The sequence below is a fragment of the Vipera ursinii genome (genome assembly GCF_947247035.1).
Source record: "Vipera ursinii genome assembly, chromosome: 7".
NCBI classification, from domain to species: domain Eukaryota; kingdom Metazoa; phylum Chordata; class Lepidosauria; order Squamata; family Viperidae; genus Vipera; species Vipera ursinii.
The window spans coordinates 74,861,201-74,888,841 of record NC_139521.1 but is presented as its reverse complement, the minus strand read 5'-3'; the positions used below and the strand labels follow the sequence as shown (position 1 = coordinate 74,888,841).

General features: G+C 44.7%; 1 long non-coding RNA gene across 1 annotated transcript in view; it reads left to right on the top strand.

Moving 5' to 3' along the window:
* The window catches only part of LOC310643140, a 51,460-nt gene extending 24,234 nt beyond the window's left edge, over positions 1 to 27,226 (top strand). The window contains exon 3 of the long non-coding RNA XR_014493019.1: positions 27,179 to 27,226. This is a non-coding gene — a long non-coding RNA (uncharacterized lncRNA). The remainder of the gene's footprint in view (positions 1 to 27,178) is intronic.
* Positions 27,227 to 27,641: the final 415 nt, after the last annotated feature.

Here is a 27,641-nt window from a genome sequence, read left to right as displayed (position 1 = left end):
CTCTAGTGTTTGGAGCACCCACAACTTCTGGAGGCAAAAGTCCTTTCATTGGTTTATTGTTCTCCTTGCCAGGAAGTTTCTCCTTAGTCGAAGTATTTTGGATCTTCTCCTCGGTTCGTTTCCTTCCTTTGCTTCTTGTCCTGCCTTGGGGAGCTCTGGAGAACACAGAGTGAAGACCTATTCAAGAACATGGAATAATTGGTTTGGAAGGGACCTTGGAGGTCTTCTAGTCCACCCCCCCCTTCTTCAAGCAGAAGGCCCTATACCATTTCAGACAAGTGATTGTCCAATCTCTTCTTGAAAGCCTCCGGTGATGTAGCACCACCCACAACTTCTGGTGGCAAGTCGTTCCACTGGTTATTTGTCCTCAATGCCGGGAAATTTCTCCTCAGTTCTAGGCTGGATCTCTCCTGGGTTAGTTTCCATCCGTTGCTTCTTCTTCTGCCTGCAGGTGCTTTGAGGAAAGCTACTTGGGGGAGATGTGTCCTGTGCGCGTTCCCCCCGCCTTGTTCTCACATGGGAGAATATATATATATATATATATATATATATATATATATATATATATATATATATATATATATATATATATATATATGTGTGTGTGTGTGTGTGTGTGTGTGTGTGTGTGTGTGTGTGTGTGTGTGTGTGTAAATTACTAACAAAGAATTAAGGGATGTGTCAAATTAACATTTGACACATATCTCCCCTTGCAGAAAGCTAACAGAGCGAGAGAGATCCTGTGGCTCAAGAGGTAAATACACTGCCTAATGTGCAATCAGCCCAGGTTCGAATCTCAGAAGGGTATGGCTGACTGATGAAAACTAATAAGTTAGAAATGCATTTCAGTCTCCCTTAATTCTTTGTTAGTAATTTACACAAATATATGAGCTGTCCGGTGTGACTACTGCCTGTTCGATGGCCTTCAAGATAGGCTGAAAACAGGAAATAAAGATTTGCCCCATCATGTTTGGGGCCTAGCAACACACACACACAGACACACACACACACACATATATATATATATATATTGCAGAAAAATGCAAGGGCATTTATTTTTAGTGGCCCTTCCCTGAGGCTGCCTTAAGAAGACATGCGGAAAAGGGCTGGGGGGGATGGATAGTTAAAACATTTTGGACCTGGAAAAGTCACTCGGAAATAGAAATAAGAACAGGTTGGATCAGTGAGCAGAAAAAAAGAAGAAGAAAAATTGCTCTAAGGCAGAAGGAATGTTAATGCTGCTCCTGTTACATAATTAAGCTCTTTCACAATGAATTGACTACAAAACCTGTTTGCCAATCGCTTGGTGCAATGTCACATGACAGGCTTTGCGTATCTTCTAACCTGTTTGTTTTTTTTTGCCCTGGTTTATTTCCCTTTCTGGCTTGGGAACGTTTCCTCGGATCGGAGTTCTGTAGGTGTCTCCAACCTGCCCTTGCTTTCCCGCTCTTTATTTATTAGTTAATTTTATTTATTTGCACCCTGCCTTTACTATTTTTGCAAACAATTCCAGCAGGTGAACACAGCCAACACACTTGCCTTCTCCTGTTTTCCTCACAGAAGCCCTGTGAGCTGGGAAGGAGTAGCCCACAGTCACCCAGCCGGCTTTCATGCCCAATGTAGGACTAGAACTCACCATCTCCTGGTGATTGTCCCACAGTCACCCAGCTGGCTTTCATGGCTAAGGCGGGACTAGAACTCACTGTCTCCTGGTGGTTGGCCCACAGTCACCCAGCTGGCTTTCATGGCTAAGGCGGGACTAGAACTCACCGTCTCCTGGTGGTTGGCCCACAGTCACCCAGTTTCATGGCTAAGACTGGACTAGAACTCACCGTCTCCTGGTGATTGGCTCACAGTCACCCAGCTGGCTTTCAGGGCTAAGGCGGGACTAGAACTCACCGTCTCCTGGTGATTGGCCCACAGTCACCCAGCTGGCTTTCATGGCTAAGGCAGAACTAGAACTCATAATCACCTGGTTTCAGTCTGGTGCCTTCACCACTAGACCGAACTGGCTCCTTTAATCATCAAAGCGATTGATAGTGACTTACGGCATGGATTAATTTTCTCCTTCAATTTCCCCAACAACTTTTTAGAGGTGTAAAATGATGTAACCCAACTTTTCCTAACCTGGTGGCATGTTGCAAGGCAACTCGTAAATAGGGTTTGGAGCCTAGAATAAACCATGGCTCGTGTGATCCCAGTGGACTGAATAAATGAGGATTAATTACTTAATGTTGGGACTTAAGACATCCAGCGTGATCTGATGGAGAAGAAGGTGAGCCAACGAGTAGTAGGTCCACTGACTTCCACCAGTGTTGTTCCTCACCAGGTGCCTTGGGCTGGTTCCTATCTCTCGGCCTAACCTACCTCACAGGGTTGTTGTTTTGGGGAGAAAATAAATAAATTATAAACAAAACAAATCCAACCAGCCAAAGGGTAAACGTGATGGATGCCAAGGTCTTTTTCTGAGGTCAACTTTCTATGTTTTTAAATTAGGAGGAGGGGTTGCACAAAGGCCAGCATGAACTACAGACAGACAGACACAAACAGATAGAGAGATACCTGGAGATGATAAATAGATAGATAGATAGATAGATAGATAGATAGATAGATAGATAGATAGATAGATAGATAGATGATAGATAGATAGATAGATAGATAGATAGATAGATAGATGATAGATAGATAGATAGATAGATAGATAGATAGATAGATAGATAAATAGATAGATAGATAGATAGATAGATAGATAGATAGATAGATAGATAGATGATAGATAGATAGATAGATAGATAGATAGATAGATAGATAGATAGATAAATAGATAGATAGATAGATAGATAGATAGATGATAGATAGATAGATAGATAGATAGATAGATAGATAAATAGATAGATAGATAGATAGATAGATAGATAGATAGATAGATAGATAGGTAGGTAGGTAGGTAGGTAGGCAGGCAGGCAGGCAGGCAGGCAGGCAGGCAGGCAGGCAGGCAGGCAGGCAGACAGAGACAGATGATAGATAGATAGATAGATAGATAGATAGATAGATAGATAGATAGATAGATAGACAGACAGACAGACAGATAGACTGATAGATAATGGACAGAGAGAGAGAGGGAGGTAGACAGACAGACAGACAGACAGATAATGGACAGAGAGAGAGAGAGAGAGGTAGACAGACAGACAGACAGATAATGGACAGAGAGATAGATAGATGATAGATAGATTAGATATAGACATTAGATAGATAGATATAGACATTAGATAAAGAGAGAGATTAGATAGATATAGACATTAGATAGAAATAGATAGAGATTAGATATAGACATTAGATATAGAGATTAGATAGATAATTAGATAGATATAGAGATTAGATAGATAGATAGATAGACATAGATTAGATAGATATAGAGATTAGAGATTAGATATAGAGATTAAATAGATATAGAGATTAGATAGATTAGATAAAGATTAGATAGAGATTAGATAGATATAGATATAAACAGATGAGACACATCCATCCACATCCACATCCATATACATATGATACATATACATATATGTATATGATACACACACACACACACACACACACTGTCCTCGACTTACAACAGTTCATTTAGCGACCGTTCCAAGTTAGAACAATATTGAAAAAAGTGACTTATGCCCATTCAGACGCTTGGCAGCTGACTCCTATTGAGGACGTCCCCTTTTGCGACCTTTTGACATGCAAAGTCAAATGAGCAAGCCAGATTCACTTAAAAACGGTGCTATTAAACTGGAACACCGCGGGGATTCACTTAACAACTGCGGCAAGAAAGGGACATAAAATGAGGTAAACCTCACTTAACGACGATCTCGCTTAGCGACAGAGAATGTGGGACTCAGTAGCCGTGGTGAGTGAAGGACGGCTTGTGACTTTTCTGGGGGAGGTCCGTCGTATCTTCGAACAGTCGCTAAGCGGTCGGTTGTAAGACGGGAACCTACCTCTATTGCAGTGATGTGTTTCCTGGGTCCCTCAGCCGACGGATTTGCCCAAAATTTCATAGGTATCTTCAGCGTCTCTGGGTGAGATGTTTCCAGATGTTTCTGGAAGATGTTTCCACCCTTAGGCAGGAATTTCCACGCAGGTGTTCTAGTTCTTTCTGGAACAAGGGGGGGGGGCTGCCCTTCCCCTGCCCTGGGGTGTGTGTTTCTTTTGCACCAAATTACATTAGCCACAGGTTGTGCAATTTGTTTGAATTATATAAGCTTTGGATCAGATTGCCCTGCTGAGTTCTGCCAGGGTAGACTAGAGTTAAGCAGAGCGATATTTTGGCTGCTCATCCAGAGATTATTATTTAACAACGACAACAACCAAAAAAACACACAAAACAATACCCCCTCTCAAAAGAAAAGCTTTTATTTGGGAATTTATCTGGCTGAGCGGCTGCTCTCGTTGAGGAGAAAGCCACTGCCTTTCTTGGTTCACTGTTTTGTTTTGTCAGTTTTATTGAAGCTTCGTTGCTCCTTGGCTGCTTATGCCGTAGGCTGTAGGGTTACACGCTAAGAAACCGTTTCTCAAGTTTGGCCATTTGAAGACCTGTGGACTTCGACTCCCCAGAATTCCCCAGCTGGGAATTTATAAATTGTCTAAATTATAAATTGTCTAGGTCTGATGTAGCAGATGTATGAATCCAGTTTGTTTGGCTTGCAAAACATGTCCTTTTAATTGCTTAAGGTCTCTTAGATCAATCCATCCCTCTGTCTGTCTGTCTGTCTGTCTGTCTGTCTGTCTGTCTGTCTATCTATCTATCTATCTATCTATCTATCATCTTATCATCTATCTTTCTATCTATCTATCTATCTATCTATCTATCTATCTGTCTGTCTGTCTGTCTGTCTGTCTGTCTGTCTGTCTATCTATCTATCTATCTATCTATCTATCTTCGAGCTTTCCGGCTCAGGCTGAGTTTTAATTGGGGTTTTAACTGCGGTTTTACATGTTGCAGGGACTTACCGTAGTTTAATCTTTTTAAAATTGGTCTTAATTTTTGTATTAATGTTTTAAAAATTATACCCTGTAAACCGCCCTGAGTCCTTCGGGAAAGGGCGGTATATAAATTCAATAAATTAAATTATCTATCTATCTATCTATCTATCTATCTATCTATCTATCTATCTATCTATCTATCCATTATCTATCTGTCTGTGTCTATCTCTTCTATCTCTCTGTCCATTATCTATCTGTCTGTCTATCTATCTATCTATCTATCTATCTATCTATCTATCTATCTATCTATCTATCTATCTATCTATCTATCATCTATCTAATGTCTATATCTATCTAATCTCTATATCTATCTATCTACAGTATCTATCTATCTATCTTGTCTATATCTACTCTCTAATGTCTATCTAATCTCTGTCTGTCTCTGTCTATCTATCTATCTATCTATCTATCTATCTATCTATCTATCTATCTATCTATCTATCTATCAATCATCTTTTCTTTTGAGAACATGTATCAGAATTTCATTTTTTAACATGTGCCAGTATGAAAATAACACTTTCTGTCTATTTGGACAGGCAAGGTGAGTGAGTTGTTCCTCTGCTGTGCATATTTTATGGAAACTCCTTGTTCCTCTGCGCCATCCTGCCTGCGTCTGCAGTTTCCAAAGATTTAATTAGCCACATCGATGGGGATGGACCCTTTGCAGCCGGGGCTATTTTTAAGTGCTAAAGTTCCCCATCAGCAATTTCGCCTCTTTTTGTGTTTTTGAAGACACTTGTAGATGCCAACTGCGTGAAAAGGAGAAATCTTGGCAGACTTTTTTTTTCTTCTGGTTTTACATGCCCAATTTAGCTGCCAAGCGGGATGTGTGACCCTCACTCGCTCGGAGGGTTTGCGTTATGAAGTGGGAATTGGCCATTACAGATAGTCCTCGAGTTAACAACGGTTCATTCAGTGACCATTCAAAATTACAACGGCGCTGCGGGAAACAGGGACTTAACAACCATTTTTCACACTTAATAATAATAAAGTTGGAAGGGACCTTGGAGGTCATCTAGTCCAACCCCCTGCTCAGGCAGGAAACCCTATACCATTTCAGACAAACGGCTGTCCAGTCTCTTCTTAAAAACTTCCAGTGTTGGAGCATTCACTGCTTCTGGTGGCAGGTTGTTCCACTGGTTAATTGCTCTCACTGTCAGGAGGTTTCTCCTTAGTTCCAGGTTGCTTCTCTCCATTCATTGCTTCTTGGCCTGCTTTCAGGGGCTTTGGAGAATAGCTTGACTCCCTCTACTTTGGGGCAGCCCCTGAGATACAGGAAGACTGCTATCCTGTCCCCCCTCGTCCTTCTCTTCATTAAACTGGATCTACCCAATTCCAGCAACCGTTCCTTATATATTTTAGCCTTCAATCCTTTAATCGCCTTTGTTACTCTTCTCTGCACTCTTTCTAGAGTCTCAACATCTTTTTTACATCGTGGTGACCAAAACTGGATGCCGTATTCCAAGCGTGGCCTTACCAAGGCCTTGTAAAGTGGTATTAACGCTTCACGTGATCTTGATTCAGTCCCTCTGTTAATGCAGCCTAACACTGTGTTGGCTTTTTTGGCAGCTGCAACATACAGCTGGCTCCTATTTAAGGCATCGTCCACTAGGACTCCGAGATTCCTCTCACAGTTGCTACTATTGAGCAAGGTACCCCCTACACCAGCCACAGGCAACCTTGGCTCTTTTATGACTCGTGGACTTCAACTCCCAGAATTCCTGAGCCAGCATGGGGGAAACTATGGTCCCTTCATGACTCGTGGACTTCAACTCCCAGAATTCCTGAGCCAGCCACGCTGAGGGCAAGGGAGAGATTTCCATGCTTAGCCATGCTGGCTCAGGAATTCTGGGAGTTGAAGTCCATGAGTCATAAAAGAGCCAAGGTTGCCTATCCCTGACCTATGCTCTACCTGTACATTTAGTTTTTCTTGCCTTACTTTTTCACCACTGAATTTCACTTAGGACTGTTGCAACGTCTCCAGTGGTCATGTGATCAAAAGCCAGAGGCTTGCCCACTGACTCGCATTTATGACGGTTGCAGTGTCCCCGGGGGGGGGGGTCAGGCGATTTTCTTTTGGGACCTTCTGACAAGCAAAGTCAATGGGGAAAGCCGGATTCACTTAACAACCACGTGACTGACTTGACCACTGTGGTGATTCACTTAACAACGGTGATGAGAAAGGTCGTGAAATGGGGCAAAACCCGTTTAACAACTGTCTCTCTTAGCTCAGTTGTCAAGGATTGGCTGTTCTCTTGTGGGTTTGTCTGTGTAAAGAAGGATCAACAAAGTGCTGTGATGCAGCAGAGTTTGGGGTGCAAAATTAGAACTGTGAAGAGTTCACACCTTCCGAGTTTTTAGTTGACTAAACCACCATGGCTAGTTGGGGGATTCTGGGAGTTGAAGTCTGCCCAACTTTAATTAGAATAGAATAGAATAGAATAGAATAGAATAGAATAGAATGGAATGGAATGGAATGGAATAGAGTAGAGTAGAGTAGAGTAGAGTAGAGTAGAGTAGAGTAGAGTAGAGTAGAGTAGAGTAGAGTAGAGTAGAATAGAATAGAATAGAATAGAATAGAATAGAATAGAATAGAATAGAATAGAATAGAATAGAATAGAATAGAAAAGATAAGATGATAAAATAGAATAGAATTAGGATAGGTTAAGATTAGATTAGATTAGATTAGAATAGAATAAAATAGAATAGAATAGAATAGAATAGAATAGAATAGAATAGAATAGAATAGAATAGAATAGAATAGAATAGAATAGAATAGAATAGAATAGAATAGAGGTAGAAGGGACCTTGGAGGTCTTCTAGTCCAGCCCATTGGTCAAGCAGAAAAACCTATACCGTCTCAGATCTCTTCCCGTGGTCAAGCCTGAGAAAGGCTGCATTAAAGTCGTAACCTCTGGGTTTACAAATTGTAATTCTCAATTTTTAGGCAACAAATTTGAGCTGAAGCCAACTTAAGGATGCACCAACCCAGCCAAAGCCCTTGAGTAATTATGTGTTACGTAATATATTTGGCAGTAAGCCAAGAGAACGCCCATATTAAAGAGTTGTGTTTTAATTAGGAACTTTCGGCCCTGCCTGTTCATTCCCAAAAGTTAAAAATAAAAGCCTGTTTCATCATGCTGGCTGCCTTTTAATGTTTTTTTTTTAAAAAAAAACCTCGTTAAATCATCATTATAAAGTTCTCTAAGACAATGTTTCTCAATCATGACAACTTAAAGATGGATGGACTTCAACTCCCAGAATTCTGGGAGTTGAAGTCCACCCATCTTCAAGTTGCCACGGCTGGATATTTAGGAAAACCGTAGATGTGGGATCTTGAAGTCAAAAAAATAAATATTTGCATTCGGAGGAGCTGATACGATCTTCATGCCTTTCAGTCCCAAGTCTGCACTTTTCTTTTCTTTTAGCTGAATTGAATTTTTGGCTGTTTTCTGGCTGTTTTGAGGTTTGTTTTTTTTAACCCCAGCAGGGATGTTGCACTCCAATATCCATCAGCTTTGGGCAGCAAAGCCACTGCTGAAAAGAGGATGGAGTATGTAGTCTAATCATTTCTGGAGGAACCGTCCTTTTCGGATCGTGTCCGACCCTTAAATCTCTCCCACCCCAAAACCCCCAACCCCCACTGCCTTTCTACCAAAATAACTGGAGCATGATCCTTTAAAAAAAAACCAAAAAAAACCTCAGCCCCAAAGATTTGCAAAAGAGAAGCTTTGAAAAGAACACAAAAGCAGATGGTTTGTTAAGGGAAAATTTAAGCATCTTTTTGTTGTGTTGTTCTAAGGCTGTTTGTTGACTTTGCAGATGCTGACAAAATGGATAATTGTTATTGCTTAGCAACCCTTTTGCAGGGAAATATTCTCATTTTAAAAGTAATTTCCACCCGGTCAGGCAAAGGCATTTCACCGGGTCTCAAAAATCCGTCAATTGCCACCAGTATAACTTTGCTCCAGCAAAATTGGCAATATTGTTTTTAAGCTGCTTGGGACTCATACTTGGGGGGCGGGGGAAATCGATACGCCTCCAATCTACAAAATATGCTCGTGTTACACGATTTGGGGTATTAATTTGCGCTGCTCTTTCTTGTTTGGTTTCTACAGAAAAAGGTCACCCGCTTCCCAGGTTGATATAATGTCATGGTAAATGGATGCACTTTTTAAGAATGGCTTTCCCCGATAAAAGGTTGCTTTTAAAACATTATTTTTTTTTCTTTTCTAAGCTAGTTTTTCAGCAAATCCAGGTAAAATGTAAGGATCTCCAGGTCCACTGACGGGCGCAGCTATTTCTTGACTTACGACCACAACATTTCTGTTGTTAAGGGAGACAGTTGTTGAATTTCACCCCGTTTTGCGACCTTGGTTGTTAAGCGAATCAGTGCAGTTGATAAATGAGGAATGCGGTTGTTAAGTGAATCTGGTTTTCCTCTAGACTTTGCTTATCAAAATGTCGCAAAAGGGGATCCCGTGCATTTCCCCGGACACTGCAACCGTCATAAGTACACGTCAGTTGCCAAGCATCTGAGTTTTGATTACGTGATCGTGGGGGATGCTGCAAAGGTGGTTCAGTGTGAAAAACGGTCAGGCGTCACTTTTTTTTCAGTTGTAACTCCGAGCGGTCACCAAATGAACTGTCGTAAGTGGAGGACCCCCTGCAAACAGCCTTCACGCAGGGTGTTGTCTACCTGCTGAATTGTTCTCGATCGCCCGGGGAATCTGTTGAGCAGCGAAATCAGTACGGATTCAATTTTTCATACGCCCATTTTAATGAACGGGGATCTGATGTTTTTAATTGCGGTTTTAGGGCGTGCTGCTGACATGGAGAACCACACCCCGTTTCGGTCCTCTTTCAGCAAGGAATTGCCTTGGGGGGGGGCTGCTATTCTGACAAGCTTAAATTGTGTTTGCTTCAGCCGGTGCATCGTTTTGATCTCAGAGCTTACTGGGCCTGCGTTAGCCTGCAGCGGAATAAGTCTCCTGCTTGATTTCAACAGAATGACAGGGTTGGAAGAGACCTCGGAGGTCATCTAGTCCAACCCCCTGCTCAGGCATGAAGCTCTATACCCTTTCAGACAAAGGGTTGTCCAGTCTCTTCTTGAGAACCTCCAGGGATGGATCACCCACCGCTTCTGGAGGCAGGCGGTTCCACTGGTTAATTGTTCTGACTATCAGGAAAACAAGAAATGAAGAAGCTTCTTGGATGAGAAGTGAAATGTCTTCAAAAAAGAGTAGAGTAGAGTATAGTACAGTAGAGTAGAGTAGAATAGAATAGAATAGAATTAAGAATAGAATAGAATAGAACAGAACAGAATTAATAGAATAGAATAGAATTAAGAATAGAATAGAATAGAATTAAGAACAGAACAGAATAGAATTAAGAATAGAACAGAACAGAATAGAATAGAATAGGATAGGATAGGATAGGATAGGATAGAATAGAATTAAGAACAGAACAGAATAGAATTAAGAATAGAACAGAACAGAATAGAATAGAATAGGATAGAACAGAATTAAGAACAGAACAGAATAGAATTAAGAATAGAACAGAACAGAACAGAATAGAATTAAGAATAGAATAGAATTAAGAATAGAACAGAATAGAATAGAGTAGAATAGAATAGAATAGAACAGAACAGAATAGAATTAAGAATAGAATAGAATATAGAACAGAATAGAATTAAGAATAGAATAGAATTAAGAACAGAACAGAATAGAATTAAGAATAGAACAGAACAGAACAGAATAGAATTAAGAACAGAACAGAATAGAATTAAGAATAGAATAGAATTAAGAACAGAACAGAATAGAATTAAGAATAGAATAGAATAGAACAGAACAGAATAGAATTAAGAATAGAATAGAATAGAATAGAATAGAATTAAGAACAGAACAGAACAGAATTAAGAATAGAATAGAACAGAACAGAACAGAATTAAGAATAGAATAGAATAGAATTAAGAACAGAACAGAACAGAATAGAACAGAACAGAACAGAATAGTTGGAAGGGACCTTGGAGGTCTTCTAGTCCAACCCCCTGCTCAGGCATGAAGCTCTACACCCTTTCAGACAAATCATTGTCCAATCTCTTCTTGAGAACCTCCAGGGATGGATCACCCACAGCTTCTGAAGGCAGGTCGTTCTGCTGGTTGAGAGTGATAGAATAACAGAGTTGGAAGGGACCTTGTAGGTCATCTAGTCCAACCCCCCGCCCAAGCAGGAAACCCTACCTACACCATTTCTGACAGATGGCAGTCCAGTCTCTTCTTTCAAAGACTCATCTCATCCAGGACATTCTTTTCTCTTTTTTTTTTTGAACTATTACGATCTGGCAGATGGTACAGAATAATAAAAACAAAGACAAATATGCTGAAAAACAGTTTTTAATCCCAGAGCTGTAATCATATTAAATACTACTGTATAGCACATCGTTAAAATTCCATTTATGCAATAAAATTCCAAAATGCAATATTAGGGGCAGGGCAAGGGTGAATAGAATGTGAAGGACCTGTGTATATAATGTATGTTCTTGTTTTGTAGTTTTTACTTGTGTGTAGCGTGCTCTGTGGACAGCGCTTCATTTTGTCATGAGTTGCACAAGGGCAATAAAGATACTCAGTTCAATTCAAGGCTTCCAGTGATGGAGCAGCCACAATCCCTGGAGGAAAACTGTTCCATTGGTTGATTGTTCTCCCTGTCAGAAAATTTCTCATTTCTCGGCTGAATCTGCTGTCATAGCACTCTTAGTCCTTCTCTTGATTAGACTAGGCCAGGGTTAGGCAACCTTGGCTCTTTTATGACTCGTGGACTTCAACTCCCAGAATTCCTGAGCCAGCAGGGCTCAGCTTGGAAACCTCTCCATTTCTCCTCAGCATGGCTGGCTCAGGAATTCTGGGAGTTGAAGTCCACGAGTCATAAAGCGGCCTAGGCCTAGGCCAGGGGTAGGCAACCTTGGCTCTTTTATGACTCGTGGACTTCAACTCCCAGAATTCCTGAGCCAGCAAGGCTCAGCTTGGAAACCTCTCCATTTCTCCTCAGCATGGCTGGCTCAGGAATTCTGGGAGTTGAAGTCCACGAGTCATAAAGCGGCCTAGGCCTAGGCCAGGGGTAGGCAACCTTGGCTCTTTTATGACTCGTGGACTTCAACTCCCAGAATTCCTGAGCCAGCAAGGCTCAGCTTGGAAACCTCTCCATTTCTCCTCAGCATGGCTGGCTCAGGAATTCTGGGAGCTGAAGTCCACAAGTCATGAAGGGGCTATAATTCCCCATGCTGGCTCAGGAATTCTGGGAGTTGAAGTCTATTGCCCTAATTCAGGGGTAGGCAACCTTGGCTCTTTTATGACTTGTGGACTTCAACTCCCAGAATTCCTGAGCCAGCATGGCTCAGCTTGGAAACCTCTCCATTTCTCCTCAGCATGGCTGGCTCAGGAATTCTGGGAGTTGAAGTCCACAAGTCATGAAGGGGCTATAATTCCCCATGCTGGCTCAGGAATTCTGGGAGTTGAAGTCTATTGCCCTAATTCAGGGGTAGGCAACCTTGGCTCTTTTATGACTCGTGGACTTCAACTCCCAGAATTCCTGAGCCAGCATGGCTCAGCTTGGAAACCTCTCCATTTCTCCTCAGCATGGCTGGCTCAGGAATTCTGGGAGTTGAAGTCCACAAGTCATGAAGGGGCTATAATTCCCCATGCTGGCTCAGGAATTCTGGGAGTTGAAGTCTATTGCCCTAATTCAGGGGTAGGCAACCTTGGCTCTTTTATGACTCGTGGACTTCATCTCCCAGAATTCCTGAGCCAGCATGGCTCAGCTTGGAAACCTCTCCATTTCTCCTCAGCATGGCTGGCTCAGGAATTCTGGGAGTTGAAGTCCACAAGTCATGAAGGGGCTATAATTCCCCATGCTGGCTCAGGAATTCTGGGAGTTGAAGTCTATTGCCCTAATTCAGCGGTAGGCAACCTTGGCTCTTTTATGACTCGTGGACTTCAACTCCCAGAATTCCTGAGCCAGCATGGCTCAGCTTGGAAACCTCTCCATTTCTCCTCAGCATGGCTGGCTCAGGAATTCTGGGAGTTGAAGTCCACAAGTCATGAAGGGGCTATAATTCCCCATGCTGGCTCAGGAATTCTGGGAGTTGAAGTCTATTGCCCTAATTCAGCGGTAGGCAACCTTGGCTCTTTTATGACTCGTGGACTTCAACTCCCAGAATTGCTGAGCCAGCATGGCTCAGCTTGGAAACTTCTCCCTTTTCCCTCAGCGTGGCTGGCTTAGGAATTCTGGGAGTTGAAGTCCACAAGTCATAAAAAAGTCAAGGTTGCTTACCCCTGGCCTAGACATACCCAATTCCAGCAACTGTTCCTTATATATTTTAGCCTCCAGTCCCCAGTTCATCTTTGTTGCTCTTCTCTACACTCTTTCTAGAGTCTCAATGCCTTTTTTACATCATGGTGACCAAAACTGGATGCCGTATTCCAAGTGTGGCCTTGCCAAGGCCTTATAAAGTGGTATTAAGACTTCACGTGATCTTGATTCTATCCCTCTGTCAATGCGGCCTACGATTGTGTTGGCTTTTTTGGCAGCTGCAGCACACGGCTGGCTCCTCTTTAAGGAATCGTCCACTAGGACTCCGAGATTCCAAGGTTTTATGAACCATTACCTTGTGCAGCTGGGGATTTTGAGTTTCCAAGCTGGAGAATCCAGGGATTTGGACTGGTGGACTTCTGCAGAAAAAGCCTCGCGGACCTTTTTGGAAAGCTAGAAGGTTGGGTTTCATGATTGATAGAATCCAGAAGGGTCTCTAGAGATCATGAAGTCCAGCCTCTTCTCAGAGCGGAAATCCAAATGAAAGCATCCGTGATGGTTGGGTCCAGATTGATAAATTCAGGAGATCATTACATAAAGCAGGGGTCTTCAAACCTGGCCCTGTTATGAGTTGTGGACTTCAACTCCCAGAATTCCTCAGCCAGGCACGCTGGCTGAGGAATTCTGGGAGTTGAAGTCCACAAGTCCTAAAAGGGCCAGGTTTGAAGACCCCTGACATAAAGAGTCAGCAGCAAAGATCCTGGGATCAGCAAAGAGATCCACCTTCTCAAGTTTGTTAAAAAGGGAATCGGAAAGTCTCCACTTAACAATTTCTTGCAGCATGTTGACAGTCACACGATGAAAATTGTGCCTATTTCTCTATCCCTCTATTGTTCCCTCCGTCCACCATCCATTTCTCCCTTCCCTCCCTCCCTCCCTCCATCTTTTCTATTTCTCTCATTATCTATCTATCTATCTATCTATCTATCTATCTATCTATCTATCTATCGATCTATCGATCTATCGATCTATCTATCTATTCTCTCTCTCTCTCTCCAAAAAGTCAAAATGGCAGCCACAACTACAGGTAATCCTCAACTTACGACAGCTCATTTAGTGACTGTTCAAAGTTACAACGGCAATGAAATAAGTGACTTATGACTGTTTTTCACGCTTAACGACCGTTGCGCCATCCCTGAAGTCAACGTGATCAAAATTCAGACGCTTGGCGACTGACTCATATTTATGACGATCGCAGTCTCCCCCGGGATCACATGATCCCCTTTTGAAACCTTTGGACAAGCAAAGTCACAGCAAAGTTTTTCTTTTGACATCCTTCGGATGGATCGCTTCTTTTTCTTGATCTCCATTTGTTTCCCTTTTCTAGTTACAGCCGTCGAGGCCTTTAATTTGTTTTAACTTTGAATATCGCCCAGAGAGCTCTTGTCAGACACTTGATGAATTAAAAAAACAAATTAAAAAGAGAGTGGGGTTTTTTTTTTTGCAGCTCTGTTCCTATAGTTCTTTTGCATTTTTTTTCTCCTGGTTGTGGAGAAGAGCGTATAATGTGGCATCGGATGAGCAGGGAGAGGGGGTGTGGATGTCCTTCGTTGAAAAAAAACCCAAAAAAAGCCCCCAAAATTGTTTTCTTCAATTTGGCGCTGAAGTCTAGTGGTATGAACTTGGAACGTTTAATGACTGTATGTGCAAATCTGCAGGTCACCGATTGACCAATGCTAAAATTAATAATTTATTTATTTATTTATTTTATTTTATTAAATTTATATACCGCCCTTCTCCCGAAGGACTCAGGGACAGGGCATATATAAATAGAAAATACAAAAATTAAAAGAGAATTAAACAATTGCCCAGATAAAAGCAGTAGCAGTATAAAAACCCATTAAAAACCCTGACGCCCCCCATCAGGCCAGGCCAGCTTGTTCAAATAAATGGGTCTTCAGACCGCGCCGGAAGGAGCGAAGGTCCGGTGCCATCCGGAGCTCAACCGGCAGTTGGTTCCATAGAGCCGGAGCGCCCACAGAGAAGGCCCTCCCCCTGGGGGCCACCAGCCGGCATTCTCTGACCGGAGGCACCCTGAGGAGGCCCTCTCTGTGGGCACGCACAGGGCGGAGGGAAGTTGACGCCGGCAGCAGGTGGTCCCCAAGGTACTCCGGACCCATGCCATGTAAGGACTTAAAGACCATAACCCAAACCTTGAATCTTACCCGGAAGACAACTGAGGACAGGAAGGCCTGGAGGAACATTGTCCATGGGGTCGCGATGGGTCGGACACGACTTCGCAACTAACAACAACAACAAAATCAATAATACAATTATTGCTATTGCAGTCAGCCAGATGTTCAGACTGGATCTGGCAGTTTTATCCATCTCTCGAGTCCTTCCCAAGGACCCTGGGATAGACAGACGTGGATGTTTGATGATGTTAGAGGTATCGTCGCAGGATGTAAGCTCTTCCGAGTCAAGCTGCCTTCCGCAATTGACTGATGCTGAATTTGTCAATGCCGATGGTGACCAAGTGATGCTCCGGGTGTTTTGGGATCGCACCCAAGGCACCTATGACTATTGGTGCTACCTTTGCTTTCTTTTCCCGCAGTCGTTCTATTTCAATTTGCAGGTCTTTGTTAGTTTTCCTTATCCTCTCCAGGTCTTTCTCATCTCTTCTCTGCTCTCTTCAGCTGCTGGCCCATCCACTCTCCAGACTCTTTTTGTCTGTCTTATCAACAATTGTTAAGTCTGGGGTGTTATATGGCAGGTGTCTGTCTCTTTGAACTCTAAAGTCCCAGAGCATCTGAGCGTCTTCATTTTCTATGACTTTGGTTATTTTACGGTCTCACCAGTTCTTATTATTATGGTTTGTTGTACCATCAGCCAGATGTTCAGACTAGATTTGGCATTTCTGTCCACTTGTCAAGGACCTGGGAGAGGCAGATGTGGATGTTTGATGGTATTAAAGGTCTCGTCGCAGGATTTAAGCTGTTCCGAGTAAAGCTGCCTTCCGTAATTGACTGATGGGGATTTTTGTCAAAGCCAGTGGTTATTATTATGGTTTGTTACACAGTCAGCCAGATATTCAGACTGGATTTGGCCATTTTGTCCACCTATTGAGTCCTTCCCAAGGACCTGGGATAGGCTGATGTTGCTGTTTGATGGTATTAAAGGTCTCGTCGCAGGATTTAAGCTGTTCCGAGTAAAGCTGCCTTCTGCAATTGACCAATGGGGATTTTTGTCAATGCCGAAGGTGTTCAAGTGGTCCTCCAGTTGTTTTGGAATTGCACCCAAGGCATCTGTTCCTATTGGGACTACCAGTGCTTTATTTTGCCACATTATTAATTATTATTGTTGCATCTTAATATGTACTCATTGGGCAACCAACGCTTAATGACTCCTTTCTACGGCTTGGATAATTTGAAGAAATGAATGTTGACCCCGGAAATTTTCAGCAACCTCTGCCGAACGTATCACGGCATGTCTGCGTGTCTTAATTAAAACAGATTGAGGAAGTGGGGATTTGCGATGGGCAGATGGAGACCACATTAAAAATTCTGATGGAAATTCTCTCGCTGCCAGAATCCAGTCCCATTCCAGATGTTTCCGCTTAGAAGTTGGCATCACAGGGACTGCCTGAGCCTCTGTTTACAGCCCCAAAGATTTGAACAAAGCTTGTACAGATCTGTATGCGTCTTCAGGCATACATGAACCCAGGTTCAACATCTTGGGGGGAGAGCGCGAGGCTGGAAAAAAAGCTTAACCCGGTTACGGAATTAACCCAGTTTCTGAGTTTTTATCCTAGGTTGAACCATAGCCTTTGCAAACAGGGTAGTTGGCCCCATGTGATAAACCAGAAATAACCGCAGATAATCCTTGATTTAACTATCATTCGTTTAGCGACCGTTCTAAGTTACAACGGGACTGAAAAAAGCGTCTTAGGACCGTTTTTCACCCTTACGACCGTTGCAGCATCCCTGTGGTCCCCTGGTCAAAATTCAGACACTTGGCAGCTGACTCATATTTACGACGGTCGCAGTGTCCCGGGGTCACGCGATCCCCTTTTTGCAACCTTCCAACAAGCAAGGCCAACGGGGGAAGCCCAATTCTCCGGGGGAAGCCCAATTCTCTTAACAACCAGGCGACGGACTTATCAACTGCAGTGATTCACTTAACAACCCAGGTTAGTAAGAGTGATTTGCTTAACAACCGTGGCAAGGAAGGTCGTAAAATGGGGGCAAAGCTCCCTGAAGAAATGTCTCGCTCAACGACAGAAGGGCGGTCGTAAGTGGAGGATTGCCTGGGCGAGCTTTCTCGGCGGTTGGTAAGGACGGCTTGTGGGGAGATGAAAAACATCGTGCCGGGCACTTTCTGGGATCCAATTCTGGGCTTCTCACTGTGGTTGGAAGTGTTTCTTTCTGCGCTTGTTGTTGCCCTGGTTCCGAGAGATGAAACTCTTCAAAAGAACTCCGAGGCATTGTTTACTTTAAAGAATCTTTTATTCGAGTAGCAGAATATCGGCAGTTACATAATCGAAGCCAAAAACCAAATTCCCGTCCCTTTGGCACCTAGTATTTATTATTTATTTATTTTATTTATTTTATTGCATTTATATACTGCCCTTTCCCGGAGGACTCAGGGCGGTTTACAGGGTAATTAAAAACCGAAATACAAAAGTTAAAAAACCAAGTTTTAAAAAAAATTAAATTTATCCCTGTATAAGTAAAACCCCAGTTAAAATAAAATTAATCCTCAGCCTGGGCCAGAGAGCTCGAAGAGCCAGGTCTTCAGGTCCCGGCGGAATGAACGGAGGTCGGGGGCAGTCCTCAGCTCCGCGGGCAGCTGGTTCCAGAGGGCAGGTGCCCCCACTGAGAAGGCCCTATCCCTGGGTGTCACCCGCCGGCAATCTCTTACCGGCGGAACCCTGAGCAGACCCTCCCTGTGGGAGCGCACTGGGCGAAGGGCGTTTGATGCCGGCAGCAGGTGTTCCCTCAAATAGCCCGGACCCAGGCCATGTAGGGCTTTATAGGTAATAACCAGCACCTTGAATTTCACAATTCCCTCCTTCAATTTGCAGTCATAAATCACATTCCCCAATTAGCTTGAAGCTCAGGCTTCCTCTCCAGCTCTCCAGCCCGCCAATTCTTTATCAGCTCTGGGCTCAGTAACCTTGATTCCCACGCTAGGTTTAGTGTTGTTATGTGTACCTGGGCTCTCATTCACATTCCCACCCCCTCCCAGCATCATCTAACTCTAAAAGCGAAAGGCAAAAAAAAGATGGCTACATTTCCATCTGTTGTCAGTGCGAAAACATCCGGCGTTGGCAGCGTTGACGGTTGTCTCTCGGTGTGGAAAATGCACAAGATTTTTTTTTTTGCAACTGAGCGCCCTGAACTGGACCTCCTTTGCTTACCACACAGCCAGTTAACCTGGGAGTTTATGGTGCTCTCAGGTGCATGAGGTTTAATGCATCGGAGGTAACGATGGTTTATGATGCACAGGGATTAACGATGCGCTGGGATGCCTGGAAGTTAACCACGTTTTGGGTACAGGTAGTCCTCGACTTACAAAACAGTTACAACAATAATAATAATAAAGTTGGAAGGGACCTTGGAGGTCATCTAGTCCAACCCCCTGCTATCGAACACATCGTCTAGTGATGTGTTCGAAGTTACAACGGCACTGGAAAAAAGGGTCTTAGGACCCTCTTTCACACTTACAACTGTGGAGGCATCCCCTCGGCCACCTGTTCAAAATTCAGGCACTTGGCAACTGACTCCTATTTATGACGGTCATGGTGTCCCCGGGTCACGTGATCCCCTTTTTGTGACCTTCTGACAAGCAAAGTCAATGGTGCAGCCAGGCTCACTTAACGACCGTGTTCCTAACTTAACAGCTGCGGCGACACAGGTTGTAAACTGAGGCAAAGTGACGCGTAAGATTTAGCCGTGCTCTGTGATGCACAATATTTAATGCTTCCTCCCATGCACGGAAATTAATGATGTTTGGCGATGCTGAGCAATTAACAAGGAGGCGCAGTGGTGAGAATGCAGTATTGCAGGCTGACTCTGCCCACTGCCAGCAGTTCGATCCTGACCGGTTCAAGGTCGACTCAGCCTTCCATCCTTCCGAGGTCGGTAAAATGAGGACCCAGATTGTTGGGGGCCAATAGGCTGACTCTGTAAACCGCTTGGAGAGGGCTGAAAAGCCCTGTGAAGCGGTATATAAGTCCAAGGGCCATTGTTATGTTCAGCGATGAGTGAGATGTAGCAATGCTCTGTGATGCACAGGGATTCATGCTCTCTGGTGCCCAGGAGTGAATGATGCGCTGTGATGCTCAACCGTTAACAATGTTCTAGGATGCTAGGAAGTTAGCAGGACTTTGTGATACACAGATAGTTAATAATCTTCTGTTATGCGTGTCAGTTAATGATGCCCTGTGATGCACACAAAGGAGAGATGCTCTGCGGTGCATGAGGATTTAGCAATGCTTTGTGGTGCGCCACAGTTAATGCTCTATCATGCGCTGGAGTGAAGAACGCTTGGTCATGCCCAAGAGTTAATGCACTGTCAAGGTCCCTTCCAGCTCTATTCTTTTCCATTCTTTTCCATTCTTTTCCATTCCGTTCCATTCCATTCCATTCCATTCCATTCTATTCTATTCTATTCTATTCTATTCTATTCTATTCTATTCTAATTTTCTATTCTAATTTTCTATTCTATTCCATTCCATTCCATTCCATTCCATTCCATTCCATTCTTTATTCTTTATTCCATTCCATTCCATTCTTTGTGGCAGCCCCCCAAATATTGGAAGGCTGCTATCCTGTCCCCCCTCGTCCTTCTCTTCATTAAACTAGACATTCCCAATTCCAGCAACCGTTCCTTATATGTTTGAGCCTCCACTCCCCTGATCATCTTTGTTGCTCTTCTCTGCACTCTTTCTAGAGTCTCGACATCTTGTTTACATCGTGGTGACCAAAACTGGATGCCGTATTCCAAAGGTGGCCTTACCAAGGCCTTGTAAAGTGGTATTAGCACTTCACCTGATCTTGATTCCATCCCTCTGTTAATGCAGCCTAGCACTGTGTTGGCTTTTTTGGCAGCTGCAGCACATGGCTGGCTCCTATTTAAGTGATTGTCCACTAGGACTCCGAGATCCCTCTCACAGTTACTACTGTTGAGCAAGGTACCACCTATACTATACCTGTGCATTTGATTTTTCCTGCCTAAATGTAGAACCTCACTTTTTTCACCATTGAATTTCATTTTGTTAGATAGTGCCCAGCGTTCAAGTCTGTCCAGATCCTCCTGTATCTTAATCCTGTCTTCTGGAGTATTGGCTATTCCTGCCAACTTATTGACCATTGATCACGGTGACCTGATCAAAATGTGGATCTTGGCAACTGGCACATTTTTACAACGGTCGCAGTGTCCTGGCATCCTTTTGTGACCTTCTGACAAGCAGAGTCAATGGGGGGGGGAAGAGCCAGATTCACGTAATGACCGTGTTACTCATTTAACGACCACAGCGATTCACTTAACAGCCATCGCGAGAAAGGTCTTAAAATGGGGCAAAACTCACCTAACACGTTTTTCACTGAGCGACATCAATTCTGGGCCGAATTGCAGTCTTAAGTCAAGGACTATATGGAATACGGCTTACTTTACAGATAAGGTAAAGGTAAAGGTTCCCCCGCACATGCGTGCTAGTCGTTTTTGACTCTAGGGGCCGGTGCTCATCTCCGTTTCAAAGCCGAAGAGCCAGCGCTTGTCCGGGGACGTCTCCGTGGTCATGTGGCCGGCATGACTAGACGCCAAAGGCGCACGGAACGGTGTTACCTTCCCATCGGAGTGGTCCCTATTTTTCTACTTGCATTTTTTACGTGCTTTCGAACTGCTAGGTTGGCAGAAGCTGGGACGAGTAACAGGCGCTCACTCTGCTACGTGGCACTCGGGATTCGACCCGCCAAACTGCCAGCCTTCTGATCGACAAGCTCAGCGTCCTAACCCACTGAGCCACCGCGTCCCTCACTTTACGGATAATCCTTGGTTTACAGCCGTTCATTCATTGAGCGAAGTTATGACGTCACTGGAAAAAGGGGATGTGCAACCGTTTTTCACCCGGCCATTGCGGCCTTTCCCGTGATCGCGGGATCCAAATTCGGACGGCTCCTATTTACGACGGTTGCCGTGTCCCCGGGCTCCTGTAGTTTTTGAGACCTCCCAACAAGCAAAGTCAATGCGGGGGGGGGGGGGAGGGGGGGAAGGTGGATTCACTTAAGAACTGTGTGACTCATTTAACGACTGCACCGAGTCACTTCGCCACCGTGGCGAGAAAAGCAGTGAAAAAGGGGCAAAGCACCCATCTCGCCTTGCGACGTAAATCTGGAGAGGGAGTTACGGTCGTCAGCCGAGGACCAGCCGCAGTTGTGATGCTTCTTGGAGGAATAAAGAAACCAATTCTCCGTTTTTTTTCCGCGACGGCTGCGTCTTCCCCTGCGTTTCTGTTTTCCTAGCGGGGGAACCCGACCGAAGGCGCCTCCTCGGTGGCCTTTTTAATATTCCTTGCATTTCTCGCTGCCATCTGAACTTTTTTTTTAAAAAAAAATAGCTCCCTTCCTTATCAAAAGCCGGGGTGCCTCCGGCGAAACAGCACACACACAGACAGACACACAAAGACACACAAACATTCCTGATGCCTGAGTCACTGCAGAAGAGCAAGGAAAGCAAGCTTGGTGTGTGTTGACAAGGGAGAGCTTTAAACGTCGGCTGGCAGCGAAGAAAAGGCTGTTTGCCTTTGGATTAAGGGATCCTTTTCAGCCCCCTTTTTGCCCTCCGGCAAGAATCGGATAATCCTTGGGTAGGAATTGCTGCAAAGCTTTCTCCGCGCCTTTGAAAGGGGCCTTAGGCTGGTGGCTCCGTTTCCCCCACCCAAACTCCTACTCCCATCATCCCCAGGCAGCGTGGGCTTGCTTTGTTTATTAGATTTTTAGCTGGGCTTTATTATCCGGTGAGTAACTCGAGGGGGCGATTGTTCGTCATGCTCCTTCCACCTCTTTATTTTCCACACGACAACAACAACCCTCCGAGGTAGATTGGGTGGAGAGAGAGAGAGGGACTGGCCCAAAGTCACTCGGCCGGCTTGCCTGGCTAAGGCGGGACTAGAATTCACAGTCTCCTGGTGATTGGCCCAGAGTCACCTAGCCGGCTGTCATGTCTAAGGCGGGACTAGAATTCACAGTCTCCTGGTAATTGGCCCAGAGTCACCTAGCCAGGTGTCATGCCTAAGGCAGAACTAGAATTCACAGTCTCTTGGTGACTGGCCCAGAGTCACCTAGCCGGCTGTCATGCCTAAGGCGGGACTAGAATTCACTGTCTCCTGGTGATTGGCCCAGAGTCTCCCTAATGGCTTTCAATCCTAAAATGGGACTAGAAGTCTCTGTCTCCTTGTGACTGGCCCTAAGTCACCTAGCTGGCTTTCATGTGTAAGGCAGGACTAGAACTCACCGTCTCCTGGTGATTGGCCCAAAGTCACCTAGCTGGCTTTCATGCTTAAGGCGGGACTAGAATTCACCATCTCCTGGTGATTGGCCCAAAGTCACCGGTCTAGTTTTCATGCCTAAAGCAGGACTAGAACTTCCAGTCGCCTGTTTTTTAGGCCAGTACCTTAACTAATACACCAAACTGACTCTCGACTGGCTTTGGGGAGTTGGGTGGGTGGGAAGGTGATCCCCTTGGTCACGTGATCAAAATTCGGACACTCGGCAACTGACTCACCTTTATGACGGTCGCAGTGTCCCTGGGATGACGTGATCTCCTTTTGCGACCTTCTGACAAGCAAAGTCAATGCGGGAAGCCAGATTCACTTAACAACTATGTTACTGACTTAAAAACTGCAGGGATTCGCTTAACAACTGTGACAAGGAAGGTGGTAAAAGAGGGCAAAACTCACTGAACAAATGTCTCGCTTAGCGACATTTGTGGGCGTGACCCAGAAAACTATCTATACATATAGGTATAGAAATAGAGAAAAATATCTATACATTTTTCCTGCCTCGGTGCTCAGAGCCGCAGGGGAAGGTTTACCATGTCCTCATTTCTGCGGTGAGCTCAGCCGCCTTTTATCTGACCATGATCTAGTCAGTTGCCTTTGCTCCTCTTTTCCTAAGGTCACGGCCACATACCATTACGGATCAACTGGAATATTTTCTGGGGATTGTGGCAGTGAAAGAAAAATAAAAACCAACCCAGAAGGCGGAACCTAAGCGGTTTGTTGTTATTATTCTTACTGGGTCTACAAGTAGACCACAACGGGGCTCAACATTTCTGTCATAAAGTGAGACATTTTACCACCTTCCTTGTCCCGGCTCTTAAGCGAATCGCTGCGGTCGTTAAGTTAGCGACACGGTCGTTAAGTGGGTCTGGCTGCCCCATGGACGTTGCTGGTCGCAAAAGGGGATCACGTGACACACACCACCATCCCGGGACGCTGTGACCGTCATAAGTACGAACCCGCGGCCAAGTGTCCAAATTTTAATCACACGACTTCAGGGACGCCACATTCGGTTGTAAGGGTGAACAAGGGCCGTAGGTGCCTTTTTCGTTGCCGTTGTCACTCGATGGACGGTTGTAAGTCGAGGGCTGCGTGTGTCATCGCCAGCCACTGCACGAGACTTTGGTTGTGCTTCTACAACAGAACAATCGGTGCATCTGTGTGTAGGGTTCAATGAGTTGCAGATCCTGCACTTAAACTTGCATTGCTGGGTTCCAAATTCAAAAGCTGCTTCCTCTTTCTCTTCCTTTTTTCGGGCTGGTTGGCCGTGCAAAAAAACAACAACAACACAAAAAACGCATCCAATCAGCCTTGCAGCTGTCTTTACCCAATTCTTGCACAATTTCTTCACACAAATCGGGGTTGTTTTTTTCCAGCGTCTGTCCAAACCAGCTTTTCAGTATCCTGGAATGAACATATGTGAGGATTAAGGCCTTGGAGATGGATCAACTCTCATTGCTAAGGCCTTGCAAGATTTTGCTCCTTCAATGCAAATCTTTAGCCCAGACGCTTACATAAACATCGGCCGCAGCTTTCGGTTTCGTGTGCAGAGTGCCTGGTTCGAGGAAGCCAAACTTCAGAAATAGGCAGCAATTTATTTTTAATTATTTTTTTTTTAGGATATGATAAAGGAAAGGACAAAATGTATTTGTTTCGCTGCCGAGGAAGACCGGGGTTAATGCTAAAAAAAAAAAAAAAAAAGTGAAGCGGGGCCTTAAAATGCTGAGCGAAAACATTATGTTCCTCGGCTAATTTCAGGCACTTGAAGTTTTTGTGAATTGAAACGCGACCCTTTTCGGTCAAGATGGCAGCCGCAGCCGTGCAGTCCAATCCCACGCAGGTCTACAATTGCATCCTCCTGGCAACAGGAAGTGTTGCATATTTACGGCCTATAGCTTTTACTGAGACATGAAGCTTACAATTTACTGGCAAGACCATTGTTAAGGGGTCCTTGGTTCTCTCTGAACTTGGTAGCTTTCTTGCAGACGTTTTATGACCCAACTAGGTAACGTCATCTGTGCTAGAAGGGAGGGAATTTGCTGGAAGGAGGAGGAGGAGGAGGAGGAGGAGGAGGAGGAGGAGGAGGAGGAGGAGGAGGAATGACAACTGTGGGGTCCTTGGTGCTCTCTGAGCTGGGTGGTTTTCTTGTAGATGTTTCAAGACCCAACTAGGGAACATCATCAGTGCTAGAAGGGAATGGGGTCTGGGAGGAGGAGGAGGTGGAGGAGAAGGAGGAGGAGGAGGAGGAGGAATGACAACTGTGGGGTCCTTGGTGCTCTCTGAGCTGGGTGGTTTTCTCGCAGACGTTTCAGGACCCAACTAGGTAACATCATCAGTGCTAGAAGGGAGGAGGGTTTGTGGAGAGGAGGAGGAGGTCGATGACGACAAAGACGACAGTGGGGTCCTTGGTGCTCTCTGAGCTTGGCGGTTTTCTTGCAGATGTTTCATGACCCAACTAGTAACATCATATGTGGTAGAAGGGCATGGGGTTTGTGGAGAGGAGGAGGAGGAGGAGGAGGAGGAGGAGGAGGAGGAGGAGGAGGAGGAGAACGATTGCGGTCTTTGGTGCTGTCTGAGCTGGGTGGTTTTCTTGTAGACGTTTCATCACCAAACTAGGTAACATCATCAGTGCTAGAAGGGAGTGTGGCTGTGGAATTCTGGGAGTTGATGTCCACCCATCTCCAAGTGTCCAAGGTTGAGAAACCCTGGATTAGCTAATTTTCAATCACTTCCCATCCTTAGATATTTTGCTTCCTCTAGTGATAACCGGCAGGAAACTTAAACCGACATCCTGAAACAGACTCACAATTAAGCTGACTTTGTAATAATGCCACTTGGGGTGTGTGTGAAAGCCCTAATAAGCAGGCATATACATAGAATGAAGGCTACTGCTAAGCTTGTAAGCCGCCCTGAGTCTTCAGAGAAGGGCGGGATATAAATGGAATTTTAAAAAAACACACTCCGGGGTGCCTTTAAATTCCCTCTGAGTTGGAGAACCTGCTCTGGGATGAATGTGTCCCTCCTCTCTCTCTCTCTCTCTCTCTCTCTCTCTCTCTCTCTCTCTCTCTCACACACACACACACACACACACACACACACACACACACACACCGGTCTGCCACCAAACAGCTGACCCTTTGCATCAATTCCCCTGCTTGGTAGACATTCCCTTAACGGATTAGCCGAAGGGATCTCAGCGGCAAGTGGCAAAATGCAATTATTCTGCCGGTCGTGCCACAAATATCCTGGGCGGTTGGTAGGCTGGACAAATTATTCAGGTTGCGTTTGCTTCGAGGACAAAAATAAATAAATAAATCGATGCTCTTTTCAAGAAGATCAAATGAGGGATGCGTAAGGGACAGCCGGCACGAAGACTCATAAATTCAATTTTTTTGGGGGGGGGGACCGGCTGTACTACTTAAATTCAATTGCGCAGCCCTGTTTGATCTCCAAGCTATAAATGCTGCACCTTCAAAGCTTTTCCTTTTTCTGCCAGCTTGCCAGAATCAATCAGAACAGAACCGGGAGGGACCTTGGAGGTCATCTAGTCCAACCCCCTATGCTCAGGCGGGAAACCCTGTACTATTTCAGACAAAGGGCTGTCCAGTCTCTTCTTAAAAGCCTCCAGTAAGGTATACAGATGTTAAAAGTACATCTGTCTTCCCCCATTGAGTTTGCTCGTCAGAAGATCCCAAAGTCGGATCACGTGACGCTGCTAAACCGTCGCAAAATATGAAGTCCAGTCGCCCAGTTCACACAACTTTTGTCGCGTTTTGGCCACACCACAACATTTTTGTCGGGGCTTTGTGATGCATTTAAACTTGGGAGTGTTGAGGGTTGGGTTTTTTTTGTTTTTTTTTGTGGGTTCAAAATTCAAAAACCGCTTCCCGGTTCTCTTCCTTCGCCGCTGGCCAAGCGCCCAAATTTTGATTGCCCGGCTGCGGGGAATCTTGCGACCGGTTGTAAGTGTGAGGACCGATGGGGAGCCCCCCCCTTTTTTCCCCAGGGCCCTTGTAACTTCAAACAGTCGCTGAACGAACGGTCAGGAAGGCGAGAGCATTTTTCTCAACAAACCCATTTTATGAAAAGGCGGGTGCTTTCATGAGCCGCGCCGCGGCTCATGAAAGCACCCGCCTTTTCATAAAATGGGTTTGTTGGGAAAGTTGGTATCGAACTCTTAAATTTTCTTTGACCAGTTACTGCCCAGTGCAATCCGCTCTAGTATATTTTATTTTAATTTTTTTTGTTCTTTTCCCTTGCAAAACTCAGCCTCGGAAGGCTGTACACACCCGGCGATTGTGCAAGGATCAGGAGCTGTCCACACCAGCACTTCGGCTTTGAAAAACCAGGAAGGAAGGATGGAAGGAAGGAGGAAAGAAAGAAAGAAAGAAAGAAAGAAAGAAAGGGAAAGAGGGGCTGGAAGAGGGCAAAGCTGCAGCCAACTCTTTGCCCGGGCTGGCCCGGGGAAGCCCAATTTTGCCTTCGGGGTGGGGCTGGTAGCAAATCAGCTTTGCCCCTCCTGGAAAGAGAGAGGTGGGTGGAATTTGGGTGTGTGTGTGTGTGTGTGTGTGTGTGCCAACGGGGCAAAGGGCTTTGGGTGCGAATCGCGGTGACTGCCCGTCAAGGTGATTTGTCTGAGGATTTGTGAAATGGGATATTTTGGTGTGTGTGGGGGGGGGTTAGGGAACGAGAAGGGATTGCATTGAAGCATTGCCAAAGCTGAAGGGTGTGG